General features: G+C 47.6%; 2 pseudogenes across 1 annotated transcript in view; both read left to right on the top strand.

The window, feature by feature from the left end:
- The first annotated feature begins 1,233 nt into the window (after positions 1–1,233).
- The window catches only part of LOC101706222 (uncharacterized), a 42,186-nt pseudogene continuing 21,385 nt past the window's right edge, over positions 1,234–22,034 (top strand). The window contains exons 1-9 of the transcript XR_015443545.1: positions 1,234–1,278; positions 2,140–2,207; positions 5,268–5,752; positions 8,006–8,112; positions 9,954–10,068; positions 11,808–12,165; positions 15,562–15,700; positions 18,220–18,354; positions 21,277–21,439. The product of XR_015443545.1 is annotated as an uncharacterized LOC101706222 (transcript). The remainder of the gene's footprint in view (positions 1,279–2,139; positions 2,208–5,267; positions 5,753–8,005; positions 8,113–9,953; positions 10,069–11,807; positions 12,166–15,561; positions 15,701–18,219; positions 18,355–21,276; positions 21,440–22,034) is intronic.
- On the top strand, positions 6,897–7,784 carry LOC147823583 (large ribosomal subunit protein eL21 pseudogene; annotated as a pseudogene).

Below are 22,034 nucleotides of genomic sequence, written 5' to 3'. Positions count from 1 at the left end.
GCAAACATTTAAATGATCTTGCTAATGCCGATTTCCTCATAAGCTCTTTATTTCCGGCATACAGTATTGGAGGCCATGAAATATTTCGTGAATCCATACATCATGCTGTAACATTGATGTCTGCATTTACATCATAATCAGGGATCTTGGAGGTGATGGAATCTTTGGAGCCATGGCAAAACAGTGAAGTAGAGGAGATAGAGATGCTTTGTTATTGTTTCTTTTTGTTTTTTGAGACAGGGTCTTGCTATGTAGTTCAGGATGGCTGGCCTTGAACTCTCTATGTAGCCCAGGCTGTCCTTGAACTTGTGGTGATCCTCCTGCTTCAGCCTCCCAAGAGCTGGGATTGCAAGCATGTGCCACCACACCCAGCAAGAGATGTTAGATATACAAAAGCTTTTGATGTCCCCCACCCTCTATTAAAGACATTTCCCTACTCCTCTGTAAGGATGGCCAGGCCTATCTGAGCCTCGAAAAGCTGCCTTTGTTAATAAGTGAATGGCCCTCAGCCTCCATGTGGCCCTGTCTTCGATGCTCCACGCTTGCTCAGTCCTGCACCGTGTCCATGGCAAACCCATGAGGGCGTGGGGCTGTGGCTGGCCAGCCCAGGCCTCCCCTCCAGTCACAATGAGCGGTTTTCACAGCCTGCTTAGTCAGTGCGATCCCTTGGTCGGAGCTTCAGAAACGCGAACCCTCATCGGGGCCCCAGGGGCCTGGCAGACAGAAGCCTGGGCGTTTGGGCACAGCCTGAGGGTTGTGCCCCTCAGAAGGTGCAAGGCGATGCTGCTGGCACAGGGACATTTTGAGCAGCATCGCTGCACAGCCCCGTGGCGCTCGGTGTCAGCCATTCTCACAGGGCCCAAGTCCTTCCCAACACACCTGTTACTTATTTTTATTTATTTCTGCCATTGTACATTCTGAGCCAGGGGTGATTTTGATCTCTAAGTGTCTTAACCACCTTTATGTCGCTGGGACAAAATACCCAACACCTGCAACTTAAAGGAGAAGAGGTTTCCTTTGGCTCTTAGTTTTTGCCTGGTGCCAACACAGAGCGGTGCCAGGAGAAGAGTAGCTTGCCTCTTGGTGGCTGGAAGCAGAGAGCTAGAGAGGCGCGGGGGCGGGAGATAAACCCTACCAGGCCACGCCCCCAGTGTCAGGCCCCACCTCTTGGCCTAAAATCCGCCAGAAGTCCCAGGAATCCAATCATCTTCGAAAAGCCCTGCCGGTCCGCACATGCGCTCTTGGAGGACATCGGACATACACTGTGATGACACCAGGGTACAGTTGACAGTAAACTCCTGTAGCTGCCAAGTCTCCACGAGAGGATACAGCATGACACCTGGGAGGTGGAGGCCCGGGTTGCTGCTGCGAAATGTCTCCAATGTGCAAGGCGGTTCCTTCCCACAAAGAATTACCCGGCCCCAAGCACCAGTAGTGCTGGGACTGAGAAAGTCTGTGAGTGATTATTGCTTCCTGCCACCCCTGCAGGCCTCCTGGTTGCATCAGTGTCAGGTCCACAGTCATGAAATGAAGACAGAGAAAGAGAAATAACTATGACCACGCCCTAACTTTTTTGCACTTCATTGAACATAAAACATCTAAACTTCAAAACCCTCAAGTGCTTGGAAACATCACCTACAGACAATGACAACTCGTCTTCAAATTTCCGATTTCTCCTTCTTAGGTTCCATGGTGGAATGGAGGGATTTGTTGAAGCTGCATCTTTGAACACTGGCCCCCTCTATTTCTTTGATCAGGTAATCACATTGCTCTATTTCACCAAATCATACTTTTTTAAAGATAATTCATTTTTTCCAGGCATAGTGGCACATGCCTGTAATCCTAGCACTCAGGAGGCTGAAGCAGGAGGCTCACCATGAGTTCTAGAGCAGCCTGGGCTACATAGTGAGTTCAAGGCCAGCCTGAACTACATAGTGAGACTCTCTTGAAAAAAAAACAAAAACAAAAACAAATCATTTTTGACCAGCAGTTTCCTACTACATCTTTTTTCTTCTTCTTCTTTTTGGTACTGGGGATCAAACTCAGGACCTTGCGCTTGCCAGGCAAGTGTGGTGCCACTGAGCTAAATCCCCAGCCCTCCCCACTACATCTTAATCACAAACTTTTCTTTCATTTTAGTTGAAACCTGAGAGGGAAAAATGGAGAAAGGAAACATGTGAAGACCAATTCTCCCACCCGTTGGCAAAGTATGGGTTATGGAATTACTTTTCAATTTTTAGTATTAATTTACACTTGTAAAGGTTTATACAATGCTCAAGACCAATTCCTGCCAAGCCCTCATCCCCTAAAGAACTAGATCAAGGAATTGCCATTTATATCTGCCCATGAAAGCTGGGCATGGTGGTGTATGCTTGTAATCCCAGCACTTGGGAGGCTGAGGCAGGAGGATCACCATAAACTCAAGACCAGTCTGGGCTACATACTTAATTCAAGTCCAGTTTGGACTGTATAGCAAGACCCTGTCTAAAAAGTTAATCAAATAAAAACAAAATCAAATCTGACAGTGAGTCAGTCAGAGAGCTCTACTTAGTCAGGTCAGTGGCTGATTTAAACATATTTGTCCTGTTAGCTAATCACACTGGATTCCTTGCTGTTTTGCAACAAACCCAGCCCCATTGCTGCCTCAAGCCTGTTGCCTCTGCTTTCTTCAAAGCTCACTGACTGTTCCTTTGAACCCTGCTTCACTGGCACCTTTGTGTTGAGTCATTTCATCATTGCCCTCAGCAGATTTCTACTCTGTTCCTCCTGTGACCCTCCCATTCCTTTCCAGACTTAACTCGTCTGTTGTATTTTTATCACTTTCTAGCACTCTAAAAAAATTCCTATTTGTTTACCCTCTTTCCAAGAGGGTTAGGTCTACGAAGACAGGATTTTAAATTTTTTTAATTTGTATTGGTACATATGTGCAGTACATAATGATGACCTTCATGAAGGGAGTTGGTACAGGTACATAATACACCTTCATACCTGTTACTTCCTCCCCTCCTCCACGCCCCCCTCCATCTCTCGGTCCTCTTCCCAGTTCCAACAGATCCATCTCCACCACCTGTTTCTTATTATCAATCTTTGATTTTGCTCTTTGGTTATACTTTGAGTTTCTCATATAAGAGAAAACATGTGATATTTAAGCTTGTGTCTGATTTATTTCACTTAATATTACCGTCTCCAGATGTATCCATTTTCTTATAAATGACTCATGTCTATTCTTTATGCAGAGTTGTACTTCATTATGCATAAACACTACATTTTCTTTATCCTTGGGACTGGGGATTTAGCTCAGTGGTTCTGCCGCCCACCTTGCAAGCACAAGGTTCTGAGTTCAATCCCCAGGACCAAAAAAAAAAAAGACTCTGTCCCACATTTTCTTTATCCATCTGTCTATTCATGGCCATATAGGCTGCTTTTGAGGTTTAGCTATTATGGGTTGTGCTGGTATAAACATGGGTGTGCATGAATCACTGTAATATGATGTCTTAAACAAGGACAGGATTTTTTATATGCTTAACTGCTTCTCTATCCCCAGTCTTCAAAATAGAGTGTGGTGTATATAACACACCTAATAAAGATTTGTGATTAACAGCCACAGAATGTGTCAAGCTCACAAAGATGAATGGAACTACACCATTCCATTTAGGTCTTTATTTTGATCTTATTTTAGTACATGGTAAGAGAATTCCACTATGATTTGATAATACACGTGGGATAATTTCAATTCTTTTGCATTTACTGAAGCACGCTTTATAGACTAGTATGGTCTGCTCTGGAAAAACCCCCACATGCTGCTGAGAAGACTGTGTATTCCTTTGTTGTATGGTATATTCTCTAGATATCTATTAAGTCCATCTCCTTGAAGGATTGGCTCAACTCTGACATTCCTTTGTCATTTTTTTTTGACTAGTTGATCTGTCTACTTGTGACAGTGGGTTATTGAGAGCATCCTCAATAAGTGTGATGATATCTATCTGATCTTTGATGTCCAGTAGTGTTTCTCTCATGATGTTGGGGTGTGCTGGTGTTTGGTGCATATATACTTATTATTGTTATCTCCTGTTGAATTGTTACCTTGACCAGTATGTAGCGACCTTCTTTGCCCCTACCAGTCAATTTTGGCTTGAAGTCCACTTTGTCTTAAATTAGTGCAGCTCCTCCTGCTTTTTTTCTGGGCCCTCATCACATGGACTGTTGTTTTCCATCCTTTTATTTTAGACCATGATTTTCTTTTTGGATTAAATCTAGTTATTGTATGCAGCTTTTAATCATTACACCTCTGCTAGCAGAAAATGATCATGCTGAGACCTGTAGGAGCTGCTGAAAAGAGAAGAGATACAAATCGAATCCATTTTCCTTGTGACTGAGTCAGATGCCAACTCTGAACCCAACATCAGCAGCAGCTGCTGGGAGTTTTTCCTTCTGTCTCTAGTTGGCAATATGCAAATAGGAACCACCCTTCTCGCCCTACTAGAGTACCCAAAATAAATTTTTTAAAGGACTGAGGTTATAGCTAAGTGTGAAGGCCCTGGATTTAATCAGTAGTAATTTATTATATTATAAATATACACACACACCTATATATGTATATACTGTGGCTGAAAATTCTAATGTCTGAAATACCTGGCCCTTTTGTGGGTCTATTTCTGTTGTCTGCTTTAGAATTTCAGTACAATTGTAACATCTGATATGAGTGTGTACAACCAGCAAGAGAACATAGAATGTGTTTGTAGACTCCCATAAGAAATTCAGGGGCTGGGGATATAGCTCAGTGATACAGCATTTGCCTAGCATGCTCAAGGCTCTGGGTTATTTTGTTGCAGCTATTTGTTTGTTTTAGTTTTTTGAGACAAGCTCCCACTATGTAGTTGAGGCTGGCCTTGAACTCAGTGATCCTTCTGCCTCAGCCTTCTGAGTGCTGGGATTACAGGTGTGCTGCACCCACTGTCCAGCTCTTACTGATCACATTTAGAAATGGATTTCTAAAGGCAGGCACGATGGTGCATGCCTGGAATCCCAACACTTGGGAGGCCAAGGCAGGAGGATCTGCAGGAGTTCAAGGCCAGCCTGAACCAGAGCAAGACCCTGACTCAAAAAAACAAAACAAAACAAAATTACAAGGCTTAAGAGTGTGAAATATCGTCGATAATTTAGCTCAGTGGCACTGCATCTGCCTCACAAGTGCAAGGTCCTGAGTTCAATCCCCAGTACAAAAAAAAAAGTGAAATATTGTCAATGCTCACATATGATGTTTTCAGTTATAGCAAGGAAAATCCAAAAAGACTGAAGCAAGCCAAAGTGAGCACAGCAGCTTCATGTGAGAAATACGAGTTCTGCTCGGCTGGCCTCTTGGAGCCTCCCAGTCTGCTCAGGCTCCCATCCAGCCTCAAGCCCTCCAGACTACGCTTGCAGAACTGCCTGTTTGAAGAGGACAAACGCATCAGCCCTGCAACCCTGTGAGCTCAAGAAGACCTGTGGAGATACGCGGAGCATAGCATCCCATTCCCCGTGGGCCTCGTCAACCTGGTGAACTACAGCTGGCAAGACCTCACGGAGGGCACCCCGAGGCACTGCCCACCCTGGGTGCCAGACCCGGCAGGGCAAGGGCAGCCTGCAGCCCCCCGGGACTTACAGAAATGCAAATCCAGCAGCAACCCCAGGGAAGGCTTTCATAAGGAGAGTCATCCAGTTAAAGCAAAACAAGAGGACCATGTTTCAGCAAGTAAATCCATGAAAAAATTATGTAAGTAGAAGTTACTGGTTAAATTTATAAATAATGCTTCGGGATAAAGGAATAAAAACAGTAAGGAAGTGGGCCAGGGATGTAGCTCAGTGGCATTGACCCTTCCTGGCAAGCACAAGGTCCTGAGTTCAATTCCTGGTAACTGGAAAAAAGAAATAGCAAGGAAGTTAGATACTGATAGAGCTTTGTGTTGATGTTATTCAGTTTGTGTTAATTGCTCTAAGAAGTAATTAATGGATACAGTGGACCCTTGAGTTACAAGCGACTTGACATATGAACATCTTGGGTTATGGCCGGAATTTTAGTTTTAACTTACGACCAAAGTCTTGAGTTATGCTCCAAATGCCGGCCCCTTGTGCTTCCAATGATCTCAGATACACATTTAACCCTTAAAGAGCTCTGGAAGGAACATTACAACATCCTTTCCTGTGTGCAATTAATTGAGAAATCCTGGCCCGGTCTCTCTAAGGACACTGAGATCTGCCTGTACACAGGAGAGAGACTTTGAAGGCATTTAACTAATGTGAGTTACAACTAGCCCTCAGGAACGGATTGAGTTCGTAAGTCAAAGGTCCCCTGTATTAGGAGGAAGATACAGGAATGACAGTGTTTCCCATTAAACAAACCATCTAGTGGGCTTTTTGCTAAATGTCATATGATGTGAAGCTTCTGCCACCAGGTGTGTCCCTGAGGTTATCTTGCAACAATAAGGTCCAGCAGAAATAGCATGATGGCCACCCACTTCCTTTTGGAAGGAGGCACTGAGACGGGTCTTGCTGTGTAGTCCAAGCAAACAGTGAGCGCCTTGGGAGCCCAGAGTGGGCTCTGATTCACTGCGCTCCTTCATGATAGCCACTTTGTGTTAGGCACCAGCAGGCCTCTGGCTGTTACCCAGCTGCTACAGCAGGAAAGCAAATGAACCATGCACCTGTCCCAACTCTCCTGTGGAAGGGCAGCTCTCGGGACAGAAGCATAAAGGAAAACCACTTAGTAAATCAAGAGCTTATGCAGAGGTAGCTTCTGTTCAAACAGCTGAGTTGCTGTCAGAACAATGATGGAAATGTTTTAAGGGTCATTACTGACGTTTATGAAATCTTTGCCCATGTCCTATATGAGTATTAAGCACAGCCAGGCATGGTGGGGGATGCCTGTAGTCCCAGCACTCAGGAAGCTGAGGGAGGAGGATTGCCTCGAGTTGGAGGCCAGCCTGGACTACATAGCAAGACCCTGTCTCAAAAACAACGACAAGGTGGCCACATACAGGCGAATCTACAAAAAAGGTGATATTGTAAACATCAAGGGAATGGGTACTGTTCAAAAAGGAACGCCACACAAATGCTACCATGGCAAAACTGGAAGAGTCTACAGTGTTACCCAGCATGCTGTTGGCATTGTTGTAAACAAGCAAGTTAAGGGCAAGATACTTGCCAAGAGAATTAATGTGCGTATTGAGCATATTAAACACTCAAAGAGTCGAGATAGCTTCCTGAAACGGGTCAAGGAAAATGATCAGAAAAAGAAGGAAGCCAAAGAGAAAGGTACCTGGGTTCAACTGAAGCGCCAGTCTGCCCCACCCAGAGAAGCACACTTTGTGAGAACCAATGGGAAGGAGCCTGAGTTGTGGGAACCTATTCCCTATAAATTCATGGCATAAGCTGGGGATGTAGATCTGCCACGCAGCATCTAATTAGCGGCTGAATGCCCTAATCCCTACTTCAAAATAAAAAATCATCCTGTGTTGTAAGGATGGTTTTCTTAATTGAACACGTATGTGGTGCCTTTACCTCAGAGAAGCAAATAGTTGGAGCAGATTCTCATTATACCCAGTTAATTGTGTCAGGTCTTTACTCTTCAGTGTTTTTCTTGCTGAAAGATGTGAGGTATTGTGCAGATGTATACTCAAATGGCCAAATATTTATGAAACATTTATATTGGCTTGAAGATCCTCTAAATCACCTTGGGGACAAGATGTATCAAAATAAATGGAAGTCAGTGTATGGCATTTCAGTTAAATAAATTGTTTAAAAGCACCCTTAAAAAAAAACACAACAACAACAACAAGGGCTGGGGATTTAGCTCAGTGGTTTCGCTGCCTGCTGCATAAGCGCAAGGACCAGAGTTCAATCCCCAGTACCAAAAAAAAAAAAAAACAGCAACAAAATTAAACACTGACAGTTTGCTTTTCTGCTGCTGATGCGCCAGCAAACCCTCTGTCTCCTCCCTCCCCACTTCTCCTTCTGCCTTTTGTCCTAGCTCTTGCCAGCCACAACCACGGAGCCCACCCAGAGGCCACAACCACGGAGCCCACCCAGAGAGCAGCTCCCCTGACGTCATCCACTTCTCACTCTCGTCCAAGGCCTGTCTAGAAAATGGTAAGACACTTCACCTCCCCAAACAAGTCAGTTCTGACAACCAGCAGAGTGAGCGGCAGTCACTTCCAGGCCCCGAGTTTGGGGTTTGAACACAGGGCTTCGAACATGCTAGGTCACAGCCCCCGACCCCAGTTCTTTTTTGGGAGACAGAGTCTTGCTGAATTGCCCAGGCTGGCCTTGAACTTGCAGTCGCCCTGCCTCTGCCTCCCAAATAGCTGAGATTCTAGTTGTGCACTACCACACCTGGCAAGAACTTCTGGAATAGTCTTGATTTGGAGAATATGCTTAGATGCCAAGTGTCCCCTATACACCTCCCCACCCCCTGTGTAGGCATCAGGATTGGATGCACGGAGGGATGAGATTTGGGACTGACTTCCTGGGGCGGGGCAGGAAATAGACTCAGGGCTCATGCTAAGAATGAGTCCAGGAAAAAAACAGCAAGAAGTGGTGAGAGGTGCATAGGAGGCCACAAGAACATGTTCAGAAATTCAACTAAGTGGTCCAGAAAAGGGTTGTCCTCAGTGGCAAGCCCGCCCAGCCCCGAGGGTGTCTGTGGACACGGGGCAGGGAGACAGGGACCATGAGAGCCTCAGCCAGGCCTAAGGAGATTGTCACGATCCAGAAGGACGAGCCTGAGTGTGACTGTGGTTGCGGTAGGGACACAGTAGATTCATGAGACAGAGTCTAACGTCTCACGAGATCAAAGAACGAAGTCGAGGATGAAAGGAGAAAGTTAGGAGAGCATTTATAGAAAACAATAAAAAGAGGAATAGCTCCTGTCAGCAGGAGGGGGTTCCCAATGGAAGTCCAAGCTGTTTTTATTGTTATTTTTGTTTGGTTGGTTTTGGTGGTTTTTTTGTTTTTGTTTTTGTTTTTATGGTACCAGGGATCAAGCTCGGGTCCTTGCGCTTGTGAGGCAGCCGGTGGAACCACTGAACTAAATCCCCAGCCCCTGGTTTGGGTGTTTTTGAGACAGGGTCTCGCTACGTAGTGCAGGCTGGTCTTGAACTCATTATGTAGCCCAGGCTGGTCTCAAACTTTCGGCGATCCTCCTGCCTCAGCCTCCTAAGTGCTGGAATTACAGGGATGCGCCACCTCGTCTGGCCTGTTTTCTTTGACCTGCTTAGCACAAGGAAAAGATGGGTTCAAAGAAAGCGAGTTCAAAGGAAGCTGGTTGTTTTGCATTTCTCTTGTTTCTGAGAGCCCAGTCCAGAGATAGAAACTAAGCTAACTTAGCACCTTCTGCATAAGAACCTTCTCCCGGGAGGAAGGGTCCTTACCTCTGCATTCTCAGCCTAACCTTTTATCTTTTGTTCTTGTGTGTCCTTTTACATGTCTAAGCTTAGCTAGCCGCTTGAATTAGCTCTGAACTTGGTGTGTGCTATTTCCTTGTATCTGACTCTATCTTAGGCAGCCCTGACTGCCTCCTTTAAGCAAAATAACTGAAGTATTACATTAAGATTCCTTTGTTGCCAGGGACTTAGCTCAGTGGTTCCGGCGTCTGCCCTGAAAGCGCAAGGTCCCGAGTTCCATCCCCGGTACAAAAAAACCCCCACAAAAAACAAAGATCCCTTTGGTGATAAGTGACAAGAGCTCAACTCATACTAGTTTAAGCAACAAGATAATTATTTGTTCATTTCCTGGGGCCAAAGTACAGAAGCAGAGGCCCAGGCAGGGTGTGGGACTCAATTCTGCAGGACTGTCTCTGGCGGCTCCACGAGGCTGTGTTCTTTGGAGAAGGGGTAAAGGGAGCTGCTTCCCTTTCGCGTTCTTCTTCTCAAAGGCTGGATCTTCCAGCGCCCTTACTCAGAGTCAGAATCCTGGAGTAGAAGACACTGGTCAGAGCCGCCGTGTGGAGGCTGCAGGGGGCCCTGGCGCGCAGTAAGGCTGCCTCCCCCGCACCAAACCCGGTTCCCCGCTGCCCCCTCGCCCGGCCTCGCACAGGTAATGGAGGACAGGAAGAGACCCCTGGGCCCGGCTCACCTGTGGCCCTGCCGCCTGTGTCTGCAGTGTGCAAAGCACACGCGTGTGTACACACATTTCCCTTCCCTTCCGGGTAAGGCAGGGAAAGTCATCCACGGAACTGGTGGATCGGCTGCAGGTGATGAGGGTAGGATTGGAGAGAAAGAGGCCGACAGAAAGGAAGGGAGCCGGGCATGGGCGTGAACGCCTGTGAACCAGCACTCAGGAGGCTGAGGCAGGAGGATTGATATGAGTTGGATGACACCCTGGGTTACATAGCGAGACCCTGTCTCAAAAAACAAAACAAGATGGGCCGGGGATTTAGCTCAGTGGTTTCGCCGCCTGCTGCGCAAGTGCAAGGACCAGAGTTTGATCCCCGGTACCGGAAAAAAAAAAAAAAGAAAGAAAAAACAAAACAAGCAACAGAAAAGAAAAGTGCAAAACAGAAATTTAATTCCTGTAAATTTTCCCCCAAGAGAACAGCATTTTTACGTCTTGCTATATTTCCATGTAACTTTTTATAGCACACGCATGGGCACACACATCTACCCCACACATGTAGTGACTATATATCTTGTACTGTGCATTTTATGTGTGTATATAGATATATAAAATATCATTTTTATAAAAGCTATCTCTTTTTTTTTTTGAGACAGGGTCTCACTATGTAGTTCAGTCTGGTCTTGAACTCACTATGTAAGCCAGGCTGGCCTTGAACTTGTGGGAACCCTCCTGCCTCAGCCTCCTGCCTGCTGGGTTTATAGCTGTGCTGCCCCCACCCCTCGCCCTGATAGCCATGTCTTGAAATCTTTTCCTTTGAACAGAAAAACAGAAGAAGCTAAGCTAAAAAGCGAGGGGTCCGACAGACCCCCCCCATCCTGCGTTACTATGGCGAGCCCTAAGGCGAGGAGGAGAAGGCCGGCCCCCTGGCGCCCCGCAGTTTCTGGCTGGAGCTGCTGAGGAGGAGGCCTCAGCTGCTGACCACGCTGGAGGCAGAGCTGGAGGCCAAGCCGGCGGGGAGGACGTAGCACTGCGCCCTGGCCGATGGCTCCTCCGTGACCTAGTACCCATGTGGGCTCCCTGCAGGCTGGAGCAGGGCATAAGGGTCCCCCTGGCAGAGCAGCACCCCTGGGGAGCGCTGGGGGAAGAGCTCTCAACCCTCCGCCCGGTATCTTATTTCCCTAAGCTGCGGGCAGACGAATCAACCTGAAAAAGTGCACTGGAGCAAGCTCCCAGGTTTCCAAGCCTTCCTTCTTTTTCAGGGAACCTCCAGCTGTCCTTGATATTTTTTTGTTATTGTTGTTATTGTTTGTTTTGAGACAGAGTCTTTCTGTGTATCCCAGGCTGGCCTCCAACTCATAGTGATCCTCCTGCCTCAGCCTCCCAAATGCTGGGATTACAGGTGTGCACCACTATGCCCGGTTTTATTTTTGTTAAGGAACTGAAGGCTCACGCAGTTCTGAGAAAATGAGTTCTCCTCAGTTCATTTTCCTGATTGTTAGAGGGAACCATGAGGGAACCTAGCATCGTCGAAGCAGCTTCTGGAGAGGTGGTACAGAGAGGGCTTGGGACATGAGTCTGAGATCCGAGACCATCCCATCCTCCTCGGCCTGTCCCACCAAGCTGTGCCCAGATGACTTGCTGTGTGACCCTAGGGAGCAGCAGGAGGCTGTGGCTTCCAGCAGTTCTTTGGAAGGCTGAGGCAGGAGGATCGCCATGAGTTCCAAGCCAGATTGGGCCACATCTCAAAACTCTGGAGAGAGAGAGAGAGAGAGAGAGAGAATCTTTCTATGCAAGAATTAACATCACCGGGGGCAGAAGATTTAGCTCATGGTCTGCCGCCTGCCCCGCAAGGGCAAGGTCCCGAGTTCGATCCCCAGTACCAAAAAAAAGAGAATTAGCATCACTGTTGTTTGTACCACGTGAGTCCCTTAACCTGGCTGCCATCTACCCTTCTGGCCACCTCGCCGTCTGCCAGAGCCCTTCTGAGCCCCCTGGGGGCGGCACCTACATGAACATATTCAGCGACCTGCTGGGCCAGGGCATCCTGGGGACCTTCACCCCCTCTGGCTTCTTCTCCAAGGTAGGGACCTGGATGTGGGGAGCAGGGGAGGCTCGGAGTAGGCTGAGCAGATGGCCAGCACCCAGGGCCAGACCGTGGGTACACGCTGTCTTGTCTGCCAACTTGAGAATCTGTTATGTTTATATCCCAGATACTTGGAATAGGAAGCAGTATAAGACACATCTTTTGTTTGTCAAGAGCTGTGTTATGGGGAAATTTAAGGCAATATTAAAAAACAAAAGATGCAGACATTAAAATAAGCCATCTGTGGAGCTGGGAGTGGTGTCATAAGCACTGAGGAGGCTGAGGCAGGAGGATTGCCACAAGTTGGAGGCCAGCCTGGACTACATACTGAGTTCAAAGCCAACTGAGCTACACAGGGAGACCCTGTCTTAAAAGATTTTTAAAAAGAAAGAAAGGTATCTAGAGGAAATTCGTGCTCCTTGATTCAAGATCTTTTAGATGGACACTGTAAGCACCAGGCCTGTGAGATCGTAACAAAGCTCCTGCCTGTGTGCAGCTTATGTCTTAGCAAGGGAGACCACGGAGACAATGAAATCCAGACCGTGTCCACCGGAGGAAGGTGCCTAGAAGGAAAAAGCAGAGCCAGGCACGCTGAGGCGGCATGTGGCTGTGACCCCAGCACTCTGGGAGGCTGAGGCAGGAGGATCATAATAAGCTTGAGCCCAGCCTGGGCAGGTTAGGGAGACCCTGTCTCCAAAACAAAGAGATAAAAGGGCTTGGGACATTCCTCAGTGCAGAGGTCCTGGGTTCAATTCCTACTACCAAAACCGAACCAAATCAAATCCAAAGCACGGAACAGGTACAGGGTCTTGACGTCCAGACCAAGCCGGGTCGGGCTGACAGCTCCTGGAAAGGTCACCACAGGCCACCCTGTCCTGAACACAGCGCGCCGGGACTACAGCGTCCGGACCAGGCTGGCTCTACAGCACCACCACAGCCTGTCTGCCCCGACCCAGCCCGGACACGGGGTGGACACTGGCCACAGCCACTGCTGGACCTGCAGAGCCTCGCTTCCCTTTCTCTTGAGTCACACGGAGCCTGGAGTCATCACCAAAGCTGTAACCTGCCCAGGCTTTCGGACCTGGGGCTCCTGGTGATGCCTGCTGCCCTGGGTCTTTTTGTTTTTCTTTTTTTTGAGACAATGCCTCACTATTTATTCCAGGCTGGCCCGCAACTCAGAGACCCCCCTGCCTCAGCCTCCTGAGTACTGGGATTACCATGCCCAGCTTCTCCTGCCCCTTTTCCTGAGGGCCCCATGAGGACATTGGGCCCACCCAGAAAACCCGTACGACCCCGCCCAGTCTCCAAGTCCTCGCCTTCAGGGACAGGGCCACTACAGGCCAGGCCCTTGGCTGTGACCCCAGAGCACAACTCTGGTAGCCTCTCTGTGACCTTGGCCTCTGCTCACCCAGGGCTTGACCTTGACCCTCAGCCCACGCCCCCTGTGAAGTCACCTGGGCCTGGCCCCGGGTTCCTCCTGCTGCTCACTGCACCCGGAGTCCCCCAGGTCCAGCCTCCCCCAGGAGCTGGGGAGGGAGGCGCTGAGCTGCCCAAGGCCACTGCCTGCCCCTGGGCCCAGGCCCCGATCCACGCCTCTGCCTGCTGTGCCCTTCTCGACCCCTCCTCTTCTAAGGACACTGTCACTGGGTTTGGTGCCCACCCAAAACCCAGGGAAAATTCACCTTGACAGACTTAGCTGATTCCATCCGCTCAGACCCTACTTTCAAATAAGGTCACCCGCTCAGGTTCAGGGGACACGAATTTGGGACGGACAGTGTTTATCATAGTTTATTTTGGTTTTGTGTTGTTTTATTGTTGTCGTTTTGAGACTGGCTCTCGCTATGTAGCCCGGGCTGTCCTAGAACTCAAAACTGGTGATCCTTCCTGCCTCAGCCTCTGGAGTACTGGGATCACAGCTTGTTCCTAGGGCAGCCTCTCTGAACTGAGGCGCTGTGGATTCCTCCCGTCAGCCTGGCTGGAGTTGAGCTTTCCCACGCAGCCAGAAATTCTGGCTTTTCCGGGCTTCCGGGTGTGGGAGTGGACAGCGCGCCCAGAGCAGCTCCTTGCCCTGCTGTGTCAGCCTGGCGCTTCCCTCTGCAGCCGCTCAGGAGCCCGGTCACGGTCATGGGCCCTGCCCCACACCCCTCTTTGATGCAGAGATGAAAGGAGGTGACGCAGCTGGAATTGGGTCCCAAGCTGCCAGAGCAGCCACTTCTCCCAGCCTCAGGGCAACCATCTAGAAAGAAAGCTTGGCACACGCAGAGGCCTCCTGTGGCATTTTATTTAAGACAGAGTCTCCTTTGTAGTCCAGGCTGGCCTTGAACTCTCGAGGATCCTCCTGCCTCAGCCTCCTGAGTGCCAGGTTGACAGGCGTGCACCACCATGGCCAAGCCTCCATTCAGGGGTGGAGAAGCAGACTGCTGCTCTTCCTGCCAGAGGCTGCGAAATATTGATGCCAAATATCAACCACAGGGAGCCGGGGATTTAGCTCAGTGGTTTCGCCGCCTGCTGCGCAAGCGCAAGGACCCGAGATCGATCCCCTGTACCAAAAAAACAAAAACAAAAACAAACAAATATCAACCACAAGGGAATCCTGAATCTAAATAATTCGACCTTTCTTTCTCTCCCTCTCCCTTCTTGTCTCTTTTCTTCTCTGTCCACCTCCAATTCTATTTTGATCAATCACGTACCACGGACTTTAAGAAGAGTAAATAGAACCCTGGTTTGGTGGCTCATACCCATAATCTCAGCACTCAGGAGGCTGAGGCAGGAGGATCACTGCAAGTTCAAGGCCAGCCTTGGCTCCATAGTGAGTTCAAGGCCAGCCTGCACTACATGGTGAGACCCTGGCTCAAAAAAAAACTTACTATCTTTTATTTTTTATTTTGAGGGTCTGGCGAAGGTCCCCAGGCTGGGCCTCTCTGAGTGTTGGGATTACAGACTTGTGCACAACATCCAGGTAATAATTATTATTTTAAGACTGAAAATTTCCTGAGTGCAGAGAGCGCCTCCTTCTGCGTATCCAGATGTACATGAACAGTGTCTTGCATCTAATAATGATTTGATACATATGTCTCTATTTTTCCAATGTAACCCATTTTCTCAAAGCAATTTAACAAAGTTTTTATTTTTATTTTTATTTTTTTTGTTTTTGGTACCGAGGATCGAACTCTGGACCTTGCGCTTATGAGGCAGGTGGTGGAGGTTCAGCCCTAACAAAGTTTTTAAAAAATTTTTTTGTTTGTTTTTTTTGAGACACGGTATTGCTGTGTTGTTCAGGCTGGCCTTGAACTCACGATGTAGACCACGATAGCCTGGAATGCGCAGCGATCCTCCTGCCTCAGCCTCCCGAGTGCTGGGATTCCAGCGTGCATCCCCACACCTCTCTTCATTTCTGTCTCTCCCAGGCAGATCTTGTCAAGGGCATTTAACCAGGTCGGAGGTGTGTTGGTCAACAGGAGTGGACAGGTCGTCAGGGAGTGGACGTGGCCTGAGAAGAGGAGACTTGAGCACCCCATGGAAATCGGGGTTTGTGCTCACCTTAGTGTCCCCAGACCTCTTCTCCTGTCCTGGTGATCATTCGCTTTGCATTCCCAAAATGCACCTTGAATTCCTAAAATATACAAAATATCATTTACTTGGGTTTATGGGAAAAGAGGATCCGCAGGACTGAATCACTCGGTTTGGCTGTCTACACCCACCAGCTGATTGAGGCTTTTAGGTTGGGCCTTCATTTCCCCGGGCAAACTACATGGTCCTCTCTTAATGGATTCATTTTTGCTCAGCAATAGCACTTTAAAAATTATTATTAGAAAAGCATTTCTCCAGCACTTGGGAGGCTGAATCGGGAGGACTGCCAGGAGTTCAAGGCCAGCCTGAGCTGCATAGTGAGTTTGAGGCCAGCCTGAACTACAGAGCAAGACCTTGTCTCAAAAACCAAAAAAGGGCCGGGGATTTAGCTGAGTGGCACCATGCTTGCCTCATAAGCACAAGATCCTGTGTTTAATCCCCGGTACCAAAAACCCCCCAAAAATCAGAGAACCAAAAAAAGAAAGAAAAAAAGAAAAAGCATTTCATGCCTATTATAAATACATACTTTGTTTCTGGGTTGGGTTTTTTTTGGTATATCCTTTTCTTGGTACATTTTAGGTATACAATATAATGACATTCATCATTGGAGATATGCACCTTTACATAGTCTCTCTTGGTTCTTATTTTTCCCCCTTCCCCTGCCCTCCCTTCAACTCCTCCACTCTTCCCTATTTACAAAGACTTTGTTTCCATTTTTTCATTTTCTCATATTAATTCCATTCCCTTCTTTCCTTTCCCCTACCCCTCCCACTTCCCCTTCCCTTTTGCCCCTTTTCTTCCTATTTCACATTATCTATTACACCTTTTGGTCCTTATTTCCACTTTCAGTTTCTCACATTAGAGAAACTATTCCCATATTTACATGTGTGTCCTGTTTATTTCACTTAAGAGTATCGCCTCAATGTGCATCCATTTAGCAATAAATGTCTCTAATTTCTCATTTTTGATGGCTGAGTAGCACTCCATTTATTACAAAAAACCCCCACATTTTCTTGATCCAGTCTCCAGTTGATGGGCATTTGGGCTGTTTCCAAGTTTTAGCTATCACAAACTGGGCTGCTATGAACATGGGTGCACCTATATCACTGTGATATGATTCTTTTAATTCTTTGGGGAAGATATCCAGCAGGGGAATAGCTGGGTCAAATGAGACTTCCAGTCCTAGTTCTTTGAGGTATTCTGGCTTGTTTTTGTTTGTTTGTTTTTTGAGACAGGGTCTCGCTGTGTAGTTCAGGCTGGCCTTGAACTCACTGTGTAGCCCAGGCTGGCCTCAGACTTGGCAGTGATCCTCCTGCCTCAGCCTCCTGAGTGCTAGGATGACAGGTGTGCACCACCACACCCCTAAAGATGATAATTTTTAAAGCAGTGCCCCTTGGCTCTGGAAGGCTAGGGAAGCAGAGTTGCTGAAACTGTCCCGGGTGAGAGTCCATGTGAAAAGTTCTGGACACTCAGGAGAAGGGATTTCCCCACCCTTGGCCTAAAAATAATCAGGATCAGCAATAAAGCTGATTATTCAGTGTCCTGGGCTCAGCTGTGGCCTTCTGACGATAAGAAGAAATTCGTTCCTAAAGAAGAACAGTCGGCTCAAGTCAGCTGGCTTAAATCCAATCCTCTATCTACAGGAAGCTTTGTAAATACGCTTTACAAATCTGCAGATGTTCACTCAAATTTTAAGTCATTTGTTTGGCCAGGTGTGGTGGCACATGCCTGTTATCCCAGTACTTGGAGGCTGAGGCAGGAGGATCACTGTGAGTTCAAAGCCAGCCTGGGTTTCAAAAGTGAGACCTGTAGCTAAAAAAAAAAAAGAGGGGGGTGGGTGAGGATTTAGCTCAGTGGATTCGCCGCCTGCTGCGCAAGCGCAAGGACCGGAGTTCGATCTCCGGTACCAAAAAAAAAAATCATTTATTGTTACTTTTCCACCTTGTCATTTCTAACATCTCTCCAGCCTCAGTGAGCTCGAAGTAACTTTAATGCTTGTGAAACATCGAAGCGCTCAGCGGCCATTGGTGACTCCTCAACGCCAAGGAATCCAACTTGGCCAAGTTAAGCCGTGTGGGCCTCGGGGCTGCATTGAGGGCTCAGTCGTCCTAGTTCAGCGTTCTCTCACTCCCAAGTGGATCTGACCAGCCAGGTGTGATGGCGCATGCTGGTGTTCTGAGCACTCGGGAGGCTGAGGTGGGAGGATGTCCAAGGCTAGCCCAGGCAACTGAGCGAGAGCCTGGCCCAAATTTTACAGAGGGCTGGGGACAGCTCAGGGTAGAGCGCTGGCCCGGTGCAAGCTGAGTCCCCAGCACTGCAGCAAGGACATGGCTCTCGGAACAGCTCTGCCCGAAGTGATCTCAGCAGCTCAAACCCAAAGCCACCTGGGGTGGAGCTGCCTGCGGTTGTCCCCTTCTGTGCATCTCTCGGCGTCTTGAGAATGAGGACTCCGCAAAAACACCCCCTCTGTGCCCCAGGTTAACAGGTTCATCACTGTGAAGATTTCGGGGCACTTTGCCATCACCTTGGTCTACAGGTGGCATCCCCAAAGCCTGAAGCTGCCTCTGGCACCTAAGAAACGCAAGCCTGTGGCTCCGCCTCTGCCTGGCGAGGTAGGTCTGGGGTCTTAACTCTCTCGACACAGCTGACCAATTTTAGAGTCTTAACTTTTGTGTATCGTATTTTTTATTTTTATTTTTTCAGTACTGGGGATTGAACTCAGGACCTTGTACTTGCAAGGCAGGCGCAGTGCCACTGAGCTAAATCCCCAGCCCTGTATTTTTTATGATTGATCGATCAATTTGGTTTTTTGAAACAGGGTCTCGCTATGTAGCCCAGGCTGGCCTTGCACTCACGGTGATCCTCCTGCCTCAGCCTCCTGAGTGCCAGGATCACAGGCGTGCACCACCACGCCTGGCTAGAGCCTAAATCTTAGCATCACCTAGCAATTTCTGCAACAGGATATTGGAATCTTGCCTAGTTAAAAAAAAATACTAGGAGGGCTTTTTCTAGACCTCCCCTATGGAATCACTGAAAAGAAGGAGTGGCAGCTAGGGCAGGCCACTCGGGGAGCCTTTTCCTTAAGGCCAGGATTCTGAAGCTTTGGAGAATTGATTTCCCCTGGGTCCTAATTGGTTGAATTGTTTGCATTTTTTATGATCTCTTAAAATATCATAGAGCACATATATTGTTTTTTAAGTCAGGTGAAGTTAAATCAATGTAAAGTCACTTTTTTCAAGGCATAAGTAATACTCAAAAAATAGCAGAGATGTTAGAACATTAGTTAGACTGTGGCCCAGAATATCTTCCCTAAACAATCATTTCACACTTGCACTGAATATCTGGTGAGGAATTTTAGGCTAAAACCTTGGGCATATCAAGAGATTTGACACTAAAACTGGGGCGTAGGGGTACACACCTGTAATCCCAATGCTCAGGAAGCTGAGGTGGGAGGATCTCTGCCTCTAGTTTGAGGCCAGGCTGGGCTACTAAGTGAGTTCAAAGCCAGACTGAACTGAACTACATAATGAGACCCTGTCTCAAAAATCAAAACAGGTTTCCATTAGTATCTCTTTCATATAGTAAAATGATGAGCTAGACGGGTTGATTTTGATCCAACTTTACAAACGTTTAAAAAGCAGAGTGAATTTGTTGAATTCGATACACTTCCTACAGAAAGCAGGTGCAGAACAGTCTTGATTGTCACTATTTGGAATTCCTGCTCTCCTGTGGAAGTGTCGGTTTCTCCGCTGCTTGCCTAGCCTTCTTGCCCTCCCCGGGTGTTTGAAGCCTGGCTCCAGAACCAGCTCCTCTCTCCTAGCCACTCCCTGCCACCAAGCCGGCCCCTGCTAACCGAGATGTAAGCACCTCGGGAAAGGTTTACAGGACTCACAAAGGTGCACACGGTAATGGGAATCGAACTCAGGACCTCGAGCTTGCCAGGCAGGCGCTGTGCAGCTGAGCTACATCCCAGCCCCCAAGAAGCCTTCTTGGGCTATTTCTTGGGTCCTTGTGCTTGCGCAGCAGGCAGCAAAACCACTGAGCTAAATCCCCACCCCGGGCTACTTTCTTTCTTTTTTTTTTTATTGAATTCTTTTATTGGTACATTGTAGGTATACAACACAATTACATTTCTCATTGGGAATTGTACCTTTACATAATGCATCTTGGTTCTTATTTTTTCCCCATTCCTAGCCCTCCTTTCACCCTCTCCACCTTTCCCTATTTACAAAGACTTTATTTCCATTTTTTCCATTTCTCCTCATTTTTCCTTTCCCTTCTTTCCTTTCCCCTGCCCCTCCCTCTACCCCTACCCCTTTGGACCTTTTCTTCCTATTTTGCATTATCGATTATTCATTTTAATCATTGGTACATTTTAGGTATAGAATATAATGACATTCATCATTGGAAATTTGCACCTTTGCATAGTCTCTCTTGGTTTTTCGGGCTATTTTCTTAATAAAGGTTGATATGTTAACTTCATACATTCTGAAATTGTACCAAGTTATCATCTGACTCCCTTTTTGTAACTTCTGAAAATAACGCCTGCAATCATCAGCCTTTTCCCAGCCGTTTCCCGGAAAGCAAATGTTCAAGGCTGTGTGAAGAAAACGAGTAACCACGACAGCTTCGTCTCCTCTCAATTTTGAAACGTGGGTTCTTTTGGTTTTTTTGATGTTTCATATTTTCTTTGTACACTATTCCCGAAGGGGAATTTTTTTCCCCAAAGGAGAGTGTTAAGGTGTGACATTTCCTACGTTTTTTTGTTTGTTTCATTTCCAGCCAGTGCCTCAAGCTTTCCGGTGAATTCTCACAACCCCAGACACCAATGATTGCAATCAAAGTGCCATCTCTTTGGGGTTGTTTATGTTTTTGTTCTGTTTTGGGGCTTTTTGAGACAGGGTCTTGCTATGTAGCTCAGGTTGGTCTCAAACTCACAGTGATCCTCCTGCCTCAGCCTCCTGAGTGCCGCGATCACAGGTGTGTACCACCATGCTGGGCTGGGGCTGCTACTTTAAAGCTTTGAACATAATTCACAGATAGATGTCCAACACTTAGGAAACATTTCTTGTGACCTGCTTCTCTGTGGCCTGACACGAAAGGCAAGCTGCGATTTCACACCTAGGAGGTTTTTTCTCGACACCAGACAGCTATTTGCAGACTTTTTCCTGAATGTTCTTAGCTACTTTATTCCTAATATTCGCAAAGTGGAAGCGATCCAATTATCCTTCAGCCAGTGAGCGGATAAAGTCTGCATCGTCCCATGCAATGTCACTCATTAAGGAAAAGAAACGAGTGCCTGGGACACAAAACCAGATGGATTTCAAAACCATCAAACTGAGTCAGGCCCAGTGGCACAAGTCTGTAATCCCAGCACTAGGGAGGCTGAGGCAGGAGGATTCACTGTGAGTTTGAGGCCAGCCTGGGCTACATAGTGACACCCTGTCTCAAAACAAACAAACAAACAAACATTAAGCTAACCAAAAGAAGCTGAACACAAAAAAAGTATCCTTGCTCTGCCCTGCTTTGTGCAGTGTGTGCACATCTTCACCTGGCTCCTGAACACACCAGTCATGCATGTAACCCGGGGCTCAGCCCGGTCCGGGCCTGCTCGGGCTCCGTGTGAATGTGGAGACGCTGACGGAGTATGTGACCAGGAGAACACAGCTCAGCAAACCAGCAGCTTCCTAGTCACCTAAGCTCGGGCCAGCTCCATGCTCTGATTCACTGTGAAGAGACCATGTCTTCCACTCACCAGACCGCTCTATTGCAAAATCTAATGTCAACATATCCTTTTTGGAAATTTTCTTCTTGGGCTGGGGATTTAGCTCAGTGGTGCTGCTCCTGCCTCGCAAGCACAAGGTCCTGAGTTCAATCCCCGGTACCAAAAAAAATGTTTTTCTTCTAAATAGAAACAACATTATAAACATTAAATTTTCTGTTCATGTTCTTGTAATGTGCAGTGCTTACATCTGTGCGTGCGCGTGTGTGTGTGTGTGTGTGTGTGTGTGCGTGTGTGTGTGTGTGAGAGAGAGACTGAGGCTTGGGCCCAGGGCCTTTGCACTGAGCCAGTCCCAGCTCTGTTTTATTTTTATTTTGAGACAAGGTGCACGCGTTGTTGGTGACCTGTGTGGAGAATGAGCGAGTGCAGATCGGATGAAGGCCCTGGTGTCTGCTCACCAGGAGTGTGCAGTCCCCGCATGTGCGTGCTTGCGTGTGCATGCGCGTTCGTGCGCGTGCGCGCACGTGCATGCGTGTGGAAATCACACCCACACCTCCCTCCTGTTTAAAG

This window comes from Heterocephalus glaber, unplaced genomic scaffold (assembly GCF_053883595.1).
Source record: "Heterocephalus glaber isolate CG9 unplaced genomic scaffold, H.glaber_assembly_v1.0 deba00001572, whole genome shotgun sequence".
Taxonomy (NCBI): domain Eukaryota; kingdom Metazoa; phylum Chordata; class Mammalia; order Rodentia; family Bathyergidae; genus Heterocephalus; species Heterocephalus glaber.
This window is presented reverse-complemented; position numbering and strand designations above follow the sequence as displayed.